Consider the following 16,519-nt stretch of genomic DNA (forward strand, 5'->3'; position numbering starts at 1 on the left):
AGCAGTATAAAAATGATGAAATAAAAAACTTCAGTTATAAAAATTAAGAGAAATGAACTAAATAACCTATTTTAAGTAAGGTCTTCAAATTAGGTCAAACTAAAATCCAACCATATATTTTTTACATAATCATTTCTAAAATGAAATGATGTGCAAAGATTAAAAGAAAAAGCAATGAGAAAAGGTATAGCAGCCAGATGCAACAAACTCTAAAACAGAAGTCATGATATTAATATGAGACAAAATGCAATTCAAGAAAAATATCATCAAATAGGACAATGTGGGTTGTTCGCTGTGACTGAAGAACCCAGTTCACAGTGAAGACACACTGCCATGGGAATATATGCTTCAACAAGTGCTGATAGATGGAAAGGTCATGTTGCATACAACACTCAATGATGGTGAAAGATTTTAAATGCCACTCTCAGGCTTTTATTTATCAAGTGATCAAACAAGAAATAATAGAAATACAAAAATTGTGTAATATAATGAATGCAATTATAAACACACACACACACACACACACACACACACACACACTCACACACAGTCTGTCCAGAAAAAGTCCATCCATTGTTAATAAAATGAGAATGGTTTGTGCGACATCAATTAACCTGGCAGCCAAGGAGCGTGGACTGGAATGCACAGGTGTGAACAATGATGACTTCACTGTACTAGTCAGTGGGGGTGGTAGACATCATTGAGTGAACATCTGTACTGTGTGGTCATCGCATTCAAAATAACTGAGCCAGTAAAGCAATGAATTTGCTTCACATTTTGTGTTAAGCTTGAACATTCCTCCACAGAAAATATTTGGATGATTCAGAAGGCTGCAGCTAAGGGTAACTGGTGATTGGCAGCTTCATCACAACAAAGCCTCTTCTCATTCATCATGCCTCATGCAAAGGTTTTTGGCAAAACATCAAATCACGCAGCTGACTCGGCCCCCATACAGCCCAGATTTGGTGTCCTGCAGATTCTAGCTTTTCCCAAAACTAAAATCACATTTGAAAGGAAGAGATTTCAGACCACTGCTGAGATTCAGGAAAACACGACAGGGCAGCTGATGGCCAGTGTGAGGTCCCAAGGTGTTTACTTTGAAGGGGACTGAGGCATCATTTTCCTATGTACACTGTTTCTTGTATCTTCTTCAATAAATACCTCTATTACAGAGATATAATATGAAGATATTATATAAATATCTTCATGTAATATGAAGATACAAATATTATATATTTATATAATATCTTCATATTACATGGGTGTATACTTTCTGGACAGACCTTGTATCTATACTCTTTCTTTTTTTCCCCATTTTTTTCTTTCTGTCCCATTTTGTTTGAAACGACATATATTTAAAGTTAGTTTTTTAACCTAACACGCCTCTTTGTCTTTTAATAGAAACAATTAAATCATTCACCCTTAATGTGATAATATGTTTGACCTTACTTCTAGCATCTTATTTTATACTTTCTTTTTTTTTGTTCCCTTGCTATTTATTAGTTTTTAATATTGGCTATAACATTCCAAATATTCCTCTTAATTTTGAAGTTAAACATATAATTTCTAGTTTTATGTGCATTTGTTCTCTTTCTCATTTAAAATATATTTAAACTTATATTTATCTATATGAACAATGGAACAATAATCAAAGTTTCCTACAGTACAAGATGAGAAATTTAGCACTTGAGTTTTCTTCTGGAGTAATCTGAGTTTTTAGCCCCCAAATATTTTAAATTTCTCATGTACCTTTTTCATTAAGAATGTTTTCTTGACAGTTGCATTGCTTCGTAACCATATTGACAACATTTAAACATTAGGTCTATATTTGACTGGTTCATTGTTCACCTCATGTCTTTTATATCAATCACATCTTCTCCATTCCCAAATTTTAATGTTCATTAATTTCCCTTTGACCAGCATATATTGAGTAAATACTTTTTTCAGTAAAGGATTTTAGTGGTCAACATTCTGAGTATCTTTCTTGTCTGAGAATATCTTTCCTTTTTCCTCACGTATTACTGAATACAGGATTCTGAGTCATATGATTATCACCTCAAAATTCTATAAGCATAAATCAACTTCCTTTAACACTCAGTGTTACAAAGTCTGACACATGCTTTTCAAAAGACATTATTTTTATGATTGTATACTAATAGATTTTTTATTTGTTTAAATTAATAACTTTCACTAGAAAATACTTTTAATATTTCCTCAGACACATGGACTATTTTGAACTGAAATTAGAAAAAAATTAATGTTTTTTTAAATTATAACTCATGTTCCATTTCCTCTTCCCCTGAAAAATTCTGATTTTTATACTTAATGTGTTGAATTGTAGCTTCCATTTTTTTCTCTTATTATTTCATTTATTTATGTGTATATCAGTACTGTAAGAATTTACACTCATCTTTAGTTTTCTGCATTATTCTAATGTTCATGCTTCCATTATGTGATTTTAATTCAACACGATATTTTTCATTTTAAAGGAAGAAAGTTTCCTAATCTCAGACTTCTCCCTTTTGACAGTTTTTGCCATGTCGTCTTAATCTCTGTAAGTATAACTTGAAGATTTTTAAAAAGTTTTTCTCTTTTATTACAGTGTCTATTTTATAGGGAGACATTATTTTTGTATTCTTAGATGTCTCCCTTCTTTAGAATTGCTAAAGACTATTTTAATGAACTTCCACCAGGTGTTTACTGAGAGTGAGTCCTGTGGTGTGTGTGTGGACAAGGCATGTTTGAGAAGGCACTAATGTGATTGAGAAGTGTTTCCTATCACCTATATGTATGTGTGTGTATATATATGTATGTATGTGTATATATACATATACATAAACATATATATGTACATACATATTTACTTTTTAAAAATGATAGTAAAAATGCATAACATAAAATTTGCCATTTTAACCATTTTTAAGAGTACTTCAGTGGCATTAAGTACACTCATGTTGTTGTGCACCACCCCATCCACCTACAGAACTTTTTTCATCTTGCAAACTAAAACTCTATATGACTAATGATAACACCCCATTCTCCCCTCCCACCAGCCCTTGGCAACTACCGTTCTATTTACTGCCTATAAATTTGACTATTCTAGTAACTAACTATAGAAATGATCCCTGAAAATATAGTTTTAAATTTGACTATTCTAAATACCCCACATAAATGGAATCATATAGTATTTGTCTTTTTGTGATTAGTTTGTTCCATTTAGCATAACATCTTCCAGGTTCATCCACGTAGTAGCATGTGTCAGATTTTTATTCCTTTTTAAGGCCAAATAATATTCTATTATGTACATATACCACATTTTGTTTATTCACTTATTCATCAATGGACACTTAGGTTTCTTCCACTTTTTGGCTACTGTGAGTAATGCCGCTATAAACATGGATGTGGAAATATCTCTTTGTATCTCTATTTTCATTTCTTATGGGTATATATCCAGAAACGGAATTGCTGGATCATACAGTAGTTCTAGTTTTAATTTTTTTGAGGAACCTCCATACTGTTTTCTATAGTAGTTACACCATGTACAATCCCATCAACAGTGCTCAATTTCTCCACATCTTCATCAATTATTTTTTTTAAATCATAACTATATTATGGCTATGAAGTAGTATACCATTGTGGCTTTGATTTATATTTTTCTAATAAATTGTGATATTGAGCATTTTTTTCATGCAATCATTGGCTATTTGTGTGTCTTTGGAGAAATATCTTTCAAATCTCTTGTCCAGTTTTGAATCAGATTGTTGTTGAGTTTTAGTTCTCTATACGTTCTGAATATTAATCCTCTTTCAGATGTGTGATTTGCAAATGTTTTCTCCCATTCTTTGCAGCCCCTGCCACCTTAATTTAGAGATGCTAGTGAAATTTTTCTAGGAGTCTCTTCTTTTTCATCTTCAGGCCAACTTTTCCTTCCACTCTGGTGACTTATAGGTTGGTTGGGTTTTCTCTCAATTCACCCTTGTGTACTATCTTTATCATGGAATGTTGTCAAAATTTCTAACATGTAGGTTATATGGTACACCTTCTGGTTGTCAGTACTGTGATAAATATCCTAAAATATCTTATGCATCAATATTTTGGTTATTTCAAAAAAATTAAAGGAATGGGTATAAGTTAAATGTGTATTCTTCATTTCCCATTTTTAAGGTCATATTTCTCAAAAGTGGTAGACCTGAACCAAAGCCTCCTGACTCCTGGTTAAAATGTTGGTTCTGGGGCCCCACACTACACCTTTGAATCATAATCTCTGAGGGAGAGTCTCCAACCAATTCTAATATGAGTGCAAATTCAAGAACTGCTGAGTTGAGTGCTGTTTTGTGAGCACTTAGAAGACACAGCAATGAACCCTTGGAACTAACCAAGGTTCACACGAAAGTCATAGCAGGTGATTCTTAATATCTTTTTGACAGGTATATGTTATGTAACTCAGAAATGTGGTAGGCAATAGTTGTATCCAGAATGTCTGATAAGGTTTCCCATGATTCTTTTCCCCAAGGTTCTCTTGGCACGAGAGAGAAATATCTGTACAATGCAAAGATGGTGATAATGTGCAGGCAAGACCAGGGCTGGTGTGCAGTGCCCAACATAGGTTCTGATACTCTAGGGTGGTTTTTAGAGAAATTGTAATGCACTCATAAGAGGTTTGCCAGAGGAGCTATGGAATTAAAACCCTGTAATTTGAGAAAGTAGTGAGGAAGTATCTTGTTTAGTAATGTCTCTTAACTCTACTGAACACAGTGTCACTTGGGGACCCTTAAAAAACTACTCAATCCCAAACCCCAACCCCAGACCAATTAAATCAGCATCTTCCCACGTGAGAATCACAACTGCTATTTTTGCAAAGCTCCCTGGGTTATTTTAATGTTTAACCAGAGTTGAGGACCACTGTTCTAGAAAAAAAAGAGATCATATTTTCAAATTTGTAAAGCTCACATGTGGAAGAGGAATACAAGCATTTCTGTAACAAATGCCATGCCTGACTTTTCACCTGGCAGAAGTGGACATTTGTGCAGCTGAGTCAGCAAATGGCTACTGCCACAGCTCACCCACCAAGCCCAGACTCTAAATGCTGTGAGTAGTTTCCTCCCCTTATTAAAGAAGCATGGAACTCCTTGACACGAACCTTTCAGATACTGGCAATACATGGATTGAGATAAATGAAAATTGACTCTCTCATGATTTCATCTGCTCTGGTGGTTTCACCTACTACTTATGCTGATCACTCCATAATCTGGGTCTATAGCTACATGGCTCAAATATCAACCACATCTCCATCTGGAGCTCTCACTGATGACTCAAATGTAACATGCCTTGAACTGAATCATTATCTAACCCCATTCTTGCTTCTGTTTCTTGTGGTCGATGGGGCAACTGCTGTCCCAGGCACGCAAGGCAGAACTGGGAATTATCCTTAGTTCCTCTGCCTCCCTCGCTATCCTTGCACCTACTTCATTACCAGTTCTTTCCTGATTCTATGCTTCCCTCCATCTGAACTACCTTAGCCTTCATGTTACTCAAATTCCCAAAACAGCCTCTCAGTTTGCTCCCTGCTTCGTGTCTTCTCCCCTCCCAACACTGCAGTAGAAGAGTTGCTCTAAGTTAAAATCTGACCATGTCAGTTCCCACTTAATTTCTCAGTACCCCCGCCACTGTCTGTAAGAAAATAACCACACTCTTTACCTTGATAGACAAGATGCTCCTGCTCGCATTTCCAGACTCATCTCCCAACATTTCTCAACATAGCGCTAAACTGTAGACAAGGACTGCCTCTGAGCCTTTGTGTATGCTGTTCCCTCTACCTGAAATGCATTACTCACACTCACTTCTTCATTTAACTTCTATCCATCCTTTAAATTTCAGCTTAAGCTCATCTACTTCAGGGAGTATTACCTGACCTCTTTGGTCCAATACCTTCCTCCTCTGACTCTCATCTAGATATAATACTACATGATATCTGATTCTGACTGTGTTCCATACAGTTCCACCCAGCTCCTGGAAACCCAGTTAGTCCAAATCCCAGAAACTAGTCCTATGCCTAGTGCAGAGTGGGTACTCAAAACAGTTGTTCATATGGAAATTAATACAATTAACTAATAATAATAATACAAACAATTCTGTGTTTTGTGTACTCAAAACTGTAAGCCTACTTTTGCCCCACCCTGTATATTTGCTGACTTAGTGTTGGTGAAATGATTGAGTGAATCTTCTCAGGGGTACCTTTGCCATTACTTGTGTGATTTAAGGATTAGGAACAGTGGGGGCTTCCTCAACTGTAGGAAAATATGACTCCTGGCTTCTTAATTGTTGGGAAAGATCACTTTGTGGTCAGCCAAAGCCTGCGGGACATCCTGGCATGAGAAAAGGAAGGAGACCGACTTCCACCAATGGGTGTTCTTGGCTAGGTTCTGGGGATCATGGACATGTTGTTGATGAAACCTTAATGTGGGGACTATGGGGGACTGGATGAGAGCACCCATTCTGTGTGACTCTCAAAGATACTGGAAAGAACACTCTGGCCTTCTGGGAGATCGAGAGAACATTTTCTAGTTCTTTTTCTCTAACTGACAAACAGAGGCCCGAGGCAGTTGGTGAGGTGCCACAGGCTGCTGTCCCAGAGCAGAGAGGTGGAGAAATGCAGCCAGGAATGAAAACATTTGGGCCAAACATTTCAAGCATTTTAACATTTTAGGGTCAAAATGGCCTTGCTGACCTCTGGCCTCTTGGAACTTTCACACCAGATCAGCCATTGGGAAAATGAAAGCTTAGTTCCTATGTAGAAGATACTGTTTATGCCTTAAGTGAGGAGAAAACTTACGTGGGCAGACCACACAGAAAGGAGTGATGGGTCCAAATGACTAGCTGGGCAGGCAAGGCCGGGGTTTGCCAGCTGCTGTGTGACCACTGAGTTTTACCTTTTATCCCTTTTCTTGCCATAGTTGACTTTTCTAGATCATAGCCATTACTTTGGTAAAATCACACCAGTGAAACAAGGCTGGTGACATCCTTGCTGCTGGCCTCACACCTATGACTGGAATCAGGAGGGGTGATGGATATGAATACATTGTTTTCTAAGTGTGGTACACATGTAAAGGACAGTTATTATCATTGCGATTTTAATTATTTCAACAGTCTTTCCTACTTGAACTGTTTCTTTCTGCGCTCTTGCCCTGAAATGGACAGGGCTCCATTTCCCACTTGGAAAATAAACGCTTTCTTCCTTTCTCTGTTTAAATCATGATCAGGGCAGAATCTTTAATTGGTACTGAGGTATCAGGGATTTCAGAGGTTTATTCCAAGAGAAACAAAAATAGACACTTCACAGAAAACAAGAAAACAAACCCTCTGGCTTCTTTAGAAACAAAGATGAAAAGGAGTTACGTCCTGGGGAAAAGTGGCTGACCTGGGCTTCTGTCCGAGCTATGTGACCCCAGGCAGGGCACCTCCCCTCTGGTTGGAGGATTCCTCATTTTGAACAGGAATCAGATGCCTGGGATCAGACGCTCTCTTGACTCCTTCCCACCATTTTTAATGATGCTAGAGACTCATAGGTCCACTGCAAATTAATACAAGTCTTTTGGAATAATTGAATAATATCCCAGGGTGCTAAGACAACAGGCAACTGAGATGACTAGACTGCTCTCTGTAATCTGTTCAGAATCATAGAGTAAGGAAGCCACCACCACCACCATCACCACCAATAACCACCACCATTATTGCCACCAACCACCACCACCACCCTCACTAGATCTATGGGCACCACCAGCACACAATCACCATCACCACTATCACCACTACCACCATCATCATGACTACAACCATCACACTATGCTATCACCATCACCACAATCACCACCAACCACCATCATCACCACTAATAACCATAACCTCATTACCACCAACACCACCATCACCATCACTACCACCATTGTCATTACCATCATCACTACCACCCCTACCACCATCACTTTCATGGCAATATACAGTTCTATTTTTTAAAATGGAAACATAACACAAACATTTCTTAACTTGTGGGGTTGATATTAATCCCAGGAAACATTCTGGGATAAGATGTGTAGTGAGATGTTAGGACTAAAGTCATCAAAATAGTTTTTGTCAGACTAACAAAATTGCTTCTTTGACAATGTTATTGGGTAGGCAGATCAGGGAAATCCCAGTGATAAAGAATATATGAACTATATTAAGACCTTTGATAAGATTCTTCTGATAATCTTTTGAAAAAAAAAGGAATAAATATGGGCCAAGTGATAGTGAAATAAATTTCCTAACAGAGTGTTGTTTGGTTATTGAGTTAATGACTGTATTTCAGGAGCATATAGTGGGATGCCTCAGCATGGTATAGTTCGTCATTTTTATTGATGACTTAGTTGAAGAGGTCATACTTATCAGATTTGAGGATGACAGGGAACAGACCAGAAGGGACAGTAACTAACAGAATCAAAGCCAGAAATATCTGGGCAAGCTGGCCAGATAGACTGAAATGAACAAGCTAAAATTAGGAGTAAATGCAAGGATTCTGTATTTGGGTCCCAGGCAGCATTTGCACAAGCATGGAGTGGGGGAGGGGGTAGATGATACACAGTTCAAGAGCAAGTTTAAAAGAGAACTGTTTTTTTTTATTGTTGTTGTTAATACTAAACTTAACATGTATTACTAGCATAGATTCCTAATTCAACCTTACAGGATTTCAACAGAAACATAAAATAAAGAAAAAGGAAAGTAATATTCTTACTCTACTTAGTGCTGATTAGGCCTCCCTTGAGATTTTGTATTTTATTCATTAAGAATGAAGACATTAGAGAAAACTGGGGCCAGAGTGATAATGATAGTAATGATGCTGAAACCAATGGCCTATGCGGCAGGGTGGAGCAGTGGAAAGGGCACTGACCAGCGAGTGTGAGCCAGGCTGTTGGCTATGAGATCCTGACCAAGCAAGTATTTCTGGAGCTGATGACAGGCCTCCCTGGGTAGAAACAGGGATGGTGGTAGTTGGCTGGTCTGTTCTGCTGAGGAGGTTTTGGCTGTCTGGTTAGGCCACACTATTTGTGGGTTCCTTTCTCCCTACCTCACCCATCAAAAGATAGGGCCTCTTAAGCCTCCCAGCAAGATTTTACACTCTTGAAAGGCCATTAACATTTGCAAATTATACAATTCTTTCCCTTGGGAAATCATAGACGCCTGAGTTAAAACTCAGCCTGTCCTACTAGCTCTGTGACCACTTGAATTTTCTGAGACTCACTTTCCTTCTTTGTGAAATAGAGTTGACACCAGGTTCTGTATGATGTGAATATTGAGTGAGACAATGCATATACAAAATATAGCACGATGCGGGGCACATTGTAGTTGCCCAATAAACGGTGTAGCTAATGTTACTACTACATTGACTACCACCATCCCTCTTTTTTATTTCTCGTCCTCCTTCTCTGCTGACCAGGCACGTGCTTGTCTCAGAGAGTACAGTAGAAAGAAAATTTGTGCTCCCTGTCTGCACAAGCTTATAGTCTGACCAGCACTATCCAGCTGAACTTTTTGCAATAATGGAAATATTCCACATGTGTATTCTCCAATATAATAGCCAACAGCCACATGTGGCATTTAAGCACTAGAAATGTGACTGATGTGACTGAAGAACTGAATTTTAAATTTCATTTAATTTTAATGAATTAAATGAAAATGGAAATAGTACCATGTGGAAATAGCACAGCTCTAGACACCTTTCAGGTACATTTCTGAGACTGGCCAATAAAGATGCATCAAAAGAGAAATGCACATAAAGCACTAGCATAGTACCTAGAAGATTTTCTTATGTGCTCATTCATCACATTTAATTATCTACTGTGCATAAGTCCTACCTTCCGGGAGCTCACTGTTGAGTGGGGGATATGCAGATAAATCCTTTTACCATAAGAAGGTAAGTGTATGCACAGGTGCTACAGGTGCAGCAGAGAGACTTCTGAAATCCAGACGAGGTGTGTAACCCAGATGAGCAATTGAAGGACATCTTAAGACCTGAGCAGTCTTGAATAAGCAGATTTCATAGTGGGGGCTTAATGGATACTTATTCCACTTACAACAACAGATTATATTCCAGGGCCACTAAGCCCACAGCTGGTAGCACAGGTGGCTATGAGGAAAACCAGGGAAAACTCATAGCTGGGGCCAATTTGTTTTCTTCGAAAACTTCCCGTCTTTTGGTATCATCTGATTCCATTTCTCTTCTGTGGCCACAGTTTCATCACCTGAGGACATTTTTTGATGCTGTACATAACCTTATTTTTTACTCTTTTATTAGCAGTCACTAACCATGAGTGATTTGAGGAGGGGGAAGGCAGTGAACTGTTACACGTGAAGTGACATCAACTCCTACTGTGGTTTGGCTGTGGAATTCAGATACTTACTATAAACAAACAGCTCTGTGAACATGGCCAATCTGTGAAGGAACTGCTACGGATCAGTTGGGCTGGCTGAATACGGCTGTGACAGTGATGCCCGTTCACAGGAGCAAGGGCTGTTCTAATTTCTAATTGCTTGGGTGAAGAAGGGGGATCTTAGGCCCATTTACATATTTTACACAAGAGTCACAAGAGTTCAAAATGGATATGGGACATCAAACCAAAGAATTCTGCAGCTGATATAGGTTCACATAAAATAGGCACAGCTTTATATTGTATGGTTTTAATAATCATACTTGTGCATATGAAGCAACATTATCTGTGTGATTCCTCCTCCCACGAGACCAGGGAGATGCTCATGTAGCCTGGCTTGGTTGCGTGAGGCCCTGATATATGTGAGATGCCTGAGGGTACCTGCTTTGACTGTGGCCGAGTTGCCTCTGCTGGATGGAGGTGTAAACTGACGTAGCCTTTTTGAGAAGCAGCTTTTCATATATACCACGGGCCTTAAAACATTTATGTCCTTTGGCTCAGCCATTCTACTTCTGGGAATCTATCCAAAGGAAGTATTTGCAAATGTGTACAACAAAGACTTTGCCCAGGATACTGCACAGTTACCTGTAGTTGCTAAAGACAGGAAACAACTTAAATGACTAACAGTGTGATAATGTGCAGTTACGAAGATAATGTTCATGAAGGACTTTTTCTATAAGAAGGCAGAGAAACAGTTACAGAAGCCAAGCAACCACCCAGAAGTCAGACAGACTGGGTTTGAATCTTGGCTTTGCCACTTACTTACCAGCTGTGTGACTTGGGCAGGTCACCTGAACCATGTAGGGTTGATAATACATAATACTTGTCTTAGGAGGACTTCTGAGGATTAATGACACAATGAATATAAAAGTACTTAATACCTGCAAAGTACATGTTTTAGGTACCCAATAAATGTTGGATGTCTGTGGACTGTAAGATTTCATGGCATAAAAATAGATGGCAAGGAAATATGCTGATATATTGACAATATGGCATCTGGTTGAACTGTGGGTGCTTTGTTTGATTCTTTGCACACTTTTCAACTTCCCAAATTTCCTACATTCAATACGAATTACTTTTATATTAAAAGAGTATATCATAACGATGTAATACAATAAGATATTTAAAAAAAAGAGTTTGACCACAACAAAACAGTACTTCTCTCTTTCTCCTTCCCTTCCAGGGGAAGAGCTGGAGGTAGCCTTCTGCCCCAGAGATCAGCAGGGGAGAATAGAGCTGCTTTATGGCTTCCTCCCCTGGCAGAGCTGCACACACGGGCACAGCCCAGACCCCGGGAGTGGGGGCTGGCTGAATTCAGGGCCACTTGTTGAAGGTGCTCTTCGAGTTGGGGTGGGGGACAGGGAACAGATGTCCTTAGCACATTCTGCTATCTCTGGGAGTCTAGATTCCAAGATGCTCTAATGTTATCATTTCCTCCCCGTGTCTTAGTTAATCTGAACCAAATACTAACATAAAATTGTGAGGTGAGAAAGACTCATCTATTTGTTCCCTACCTCCAGACCCCTCCCATAAAAATACCTGTAATAACACCTACGTCTACAGCACTGTACATAAACTTTAAGTGAGATTCACAAAGAAAAGGCTTAGATCGGGGGGCACAGCAGGGAATAGCAGGAAAGTTAGTCTAGTTGAAGCTGCTTTATTTAATGAGTATAGTTAATATTGGGAGTCTGTGGCAAATACAGCCATTACTAGCACCACAAACGGCAAGGTCCCTACGCACTTTAGGGCATATCTCTGGAATGAGAGGGTGACCAAACAGTGAGGACATTCGCTCCCTAAGATCTAAAGTCTTTCATTGACAAAGAGTGTAGCCTGTGCTCCAGCAAGTCTCTGTCTGCTGTGTTTTAGACATAGAATCTCAGGCACCGAAATAACGAAGTCGTTCCGGGGACTGGAACCAGAGAGCAGTCCTTGGCCCTGTGTCTTGACGGATGCCCTTCATCAGTGACACCCCCTGGTCCACACCTCCAAACAAAAGGTGCGTTCCCCCAAGCACCCAAAATGAAAGAATGACAAACAGCCCTCCTGGGCCCTCTTCCGGACGGCGAGGTCATCCTATGCTAATGAAGTCAGAGCAGACTAACGCGCGGAGCCTGCCTGCTAGCTCGCCCGCGGGTTCGTGGTTCGTAGTTCTCCCGCGCGCCACTGCGGCGCAGCCACAAAACCTCTCGCGCTGCAGCAGACCCATCTGCCTCCGGGGGTGGGAAGTGGGGGGAGGGGTCTTGCCCGCCACTTTGAGTTCTGCAGCTGGATCGCGCACATCTGGGTGATGCCTCCTGGTTCCGGCCCCCTGCTTTCCACTGCAGTGATGGCGGGGATGGGGGCGGCGCATCAGAATCACCTGTAGGGCTTTTCGAACTCCACAGCTCCCTTCCCAAATTCTAGTACACGCTTCCAGAGCAAGGAAATCTCAGAATACGCAGGGTGAGGTAGATTGGTGGAGTTTTTAAGCCCACAGGTGATGCTAGATGTGCGCCCCTCAAGACACACACACACACACGCACGCACGCACGCACGCACACACGGGCACATGTCTTGTGACTCGGAGACTAAACAGGTCAGCTTTACATTCTCTCCCTGTCCCTTCTCTCCTTCTCTAGCTCGCATTTGTGAACGTATCCGTGTTCTCTTCAGCTTCCCTTTAAGCTCTCCTAGCCCAGGAGCTTTGCGGAGTGCCCGAAGTCCTGAAACCCTGAGAGACGGTCAAACCTTAGGAAAAGTGTCCCCCACTCCTTGCCGCCCTCGTGCACCCTGGAGGGCGAACTGGATACCAAGCAGCCAAGGTGAGAAACCTGTCCAGTCTCTTCAGCAAACTGCCTGGAGCAAGGCCGCTTCCCGCCTGCACACCTTTGAGGTTTGGAAGGTTCTCCCAATCCAAGAGGGAGCCTGTGCCCCACCCTGAGCCGCTCCCGTGCCTTCACCCTAACAGCGGGAGATGTCCTCCTGAAGAGACTTTGGAGCAGGTGGCACGGTCAGGGCGGGCGCTGTGGCCTTGGTTGCAGCTCCTTCCCCTGGCCACGGGACCAGCTCCTTCTTTGCCCTCCTTTTCCAAGTTGCTTCAGCCCACGTACCCAAGCCCAAGCCTCCCTCCGCTGCGCCGGCCACTCTTACCTCTCACCAGGCAACACTTGGTTGCGCGGTTCCCCGGAGCGCTCCTTCCTCGGAGCTTATTCCCTTACTTGGGAGGAAAGAGGAACCAAGAGACAGAAAGGGGACCGGAGCCGGCGTCTGAGCGTGTTCCAGCCCGCGCAGCCCGCTCCGGGAGGGGATGGCAGCCACGGAGGGCGCCACGGAGTTCGAGCGGCCCTGCTGGGTTCAGGCAGCGCTGGGGTCTTCTGCCTCCTCGGTTATCCGCGGCTCCGAAGCAGTCCTCCTCCGCTACCGGCTACTACAGCACTGCGGCGCCCTGCCCCTAGCGGTTTGGTAAGTCCCGCTGCCACTCTCAAGGCCGAGCCCTGCCCCCGGGCGTAGACCCCGCCCCCACCACACACCCGCGAGAGCGCGCGCGCGCGCGCGCGCACACACACACACACACACACACGCCACCCACAAACGCGCGCGTGCGCGCACCCACGCGCACACACACATGAATGTGGATCTGCTCAGTGGGAACCCGCGCACCTTTGGTGCAACTTGGGTGCGGGCATGGTTTGGGCACTTTTCACTCGTAGGGCTTGGGTTTGGGAGGAGGAGTTAGCTCAGGAGTTCTTAGAGGTTGCAGCAGTGGGGCTCCGCAGGGCACCAGAGGCCTTCTGACTCGGGGACGGAGGACAACTGTTTGACAAATGAAATACCCACTGGGCATTTCCACAAATCAAACAAGTCCAGGCTGCCTTAGTATCTCGACCCAATAAGAAAGAAAACATCAAGAAGTTCTCTCAGATTCCCAGGAACTGCGTGTCTGTAGCCTCCAAATCCTTCGCTGCTCAGGGGCACATTTCCGACATCTCTGACCTTGGTGGCAAGGGCCTGATGGCTGTTTGATCTGAAAAGATTTGCCCATCCTCAGATATGGTGGAGAACTTCACAGGCCCATCAGAGCTAGGCTCTGAACACCACGTCAGGTCTCAGAGACTGAGGGTTGTTAATTTCCTTCTCCATTGCTTTTAGATGATTATGGACTGTTCTCCTGCACAGCAAACATGCCATATCTTCTTTTAAAAATGTAGACAAGTACAGAAAAGGCTCTGGGGTGAGGGGTAAGGAATGAGGGCCAGCATTGGCCAAGGCACCAGTGACTTGTTGCTTCTTTTCTTTCCATGACGTGTATGTCTGCATGGGGCAGTAGTGGTGATGGTGACACTACCTCAGGCATGTCACACCAGCAGGATGACTTCTGTCCATTGCACACTACATTTAGAGTCACCAGGAATTTGGACTCTCATCTGTAAAATATGTGGAGTTTACCAGTTTCCCCAGCTGAGAATTCTTTTCCACCAGCAGGCAGTGAAGGTCCCCGGTCAGGACTGCAGCCAAGAAAAGCTTTCTGCAGATGCAGAGGCGCCAAGGGGCCCTGAATGTCTGGGCATTTGAGGGAAGAAGCCTCAAACATGAATGTCAAATGTCCCTGAGGACCCTGCTGGTCAGTATCCATATTGGGTCATCTACAGGCAGGCTGATGGGACGGACAAGGAACTGAGGCTCAGAGATTTCCCCAAGGCTCCACATGGCAATGAAGGCAGGGCCGATACCAGACCCCCGTGTCCACACTGCATCCTACCATCACTATTCACTTCTCATTCTACCACCCTGGGCTGGTTCTCAAAGCTCCCTGTAGCTAGACTGAAACAATCCTGGTGAGGAGGCTCTCAAGTTCTCTATCTTTACTCGTTTCCCCTTCACTCGCTGACTTCTTCATTTCACAGCTACCTATTAAACTTCTACTTTGTTTTCAGGTACTTTTCCTGACTCTAGTCCTGGGCCTCACTTGGGAAGAAGAGGAACTGGGAGAGAGAAAGAGCTTAGAACAGTCTCTGTCCCTGGTAGAGGAGAAGGCTGGTCACAGCCTTAACTGATGTATTTTCACTGTACTAGGTGGGGTGGATGCAGAAGACACAATCCTTGATTTCTAAACTTGCATTCTCTGTGGAGGAAAACGCTCATGTACATGTCACAAGAAAAACATGCTTGCTCTGTCTATTCTTGACTCCTTCTAAAGAAGGAGAAAGGGAGAGATAGCCTATATTTAGCTGAGCATCATGATAGATTTGGAAATGTGTGCTTGCAGGTAGGGGCTGGGGCAACACTGAGTTGTTCTATTAGAGCAGGAAAGAAGTTGGGTGCAAGGAATAGAAAAGACATGCAGACACAGGGTGCGGAGACTTGACTTGGTTGGGAGCATACTGAAGATTAATGAGAGAGAAACTCTGAGAACAGGGCTGCCCAGCAAAGATTTAGAGAATGGGAGTGCTCACAAAGATTGGCAAATATTTTGCTGGTGGGACAGGGGTGGGGGCTATGAAGTCCCTGTTCTCCAAACTCTCAGAAATAAATCATTTGTAAAGGCATTATTTTCCCTCAATTTGTTTGTGAATAGATTCCTTTGGGCTACTCAGGATGGTGCTGACTGAGTTCAGCATGTGGGTTGATGCAGGGTGAGTACAAAGAAACCTGTATGGACAGATGGCTTAATGACAGTGGACCCCTGAGTGACATGCTAGTGTCATGTGGGGAAATGGTTACAGAGGTCGAAGCAACGTGGAAGGCAGGGAGAGCTGGGGCTGGGAAGAAGCACCAGGCAGACTAGTTATGTTAACTGAGACATCATGGAGGAGGTACATTTGTGGTGGAGTTTGAAAGGGGAGTAGGGACCTGACGCAAAGATCAGCAGGACAAGGGCACTCCAGGCTGAGGGAAAGACAAGTGCGGAAGGAGGGCAGCTCATGGTGAGTTCAGGGCCTTCAGTGGAAGAAAGGAAGGTTGGGACACTGTTATAGAGGGCTCCCAAGTGCCTTGCCAGCAGGGTGAACTTCAGGCTCTGAGTACTGAGGAAATATTTAAGATGTGCATTTTTGTTGTTTTTGTTTGGTTTTGAC

General features: G+C 42.5%; 1 protein-coding gene across 7 annotated transcripts in view; it reads right to left on the reverse strand.

The window, feature by feature from the left end:
- DGKG (diacylglycerol kinase gamma) overlaps positions 1–13,866 on the reverse strand; it is a 191,480-nt gene extending 177,614 nt beyond the window's left edge. For all 7 annotated transcript variants that reach the window (XR_006787179.1, XR_006787181.1, XR_006787180.1 and 4 more), the window contains exon 1: positions 13,596–13,866. The gene's annotated coding sequence lies outside the window, so the exon portion shown is untranslated. The remainder of the gene's footprint in view (positions 1–13,595) is intronic.
- Positions 13,867–16,519: the final 2,653 nt, after the last annotated feature.

This window comes from Phyllostomus hastatus, unplaced genomic scaffold, assembly GCF_019186645.2.
Source record: "Phyllostomus hastatus isolate PE091 unplaced genomic scaffold, TTU_PhHast_1.1 phas_contig_86, whole genome shotgun sequence".
Taxonomy (NCBI): Eukaryota; Metazoa; Chordata; class Mammalia; order Chiroptera; family Phyllostomidae; genus Phyllostomus; species Phyllostomus hastatus.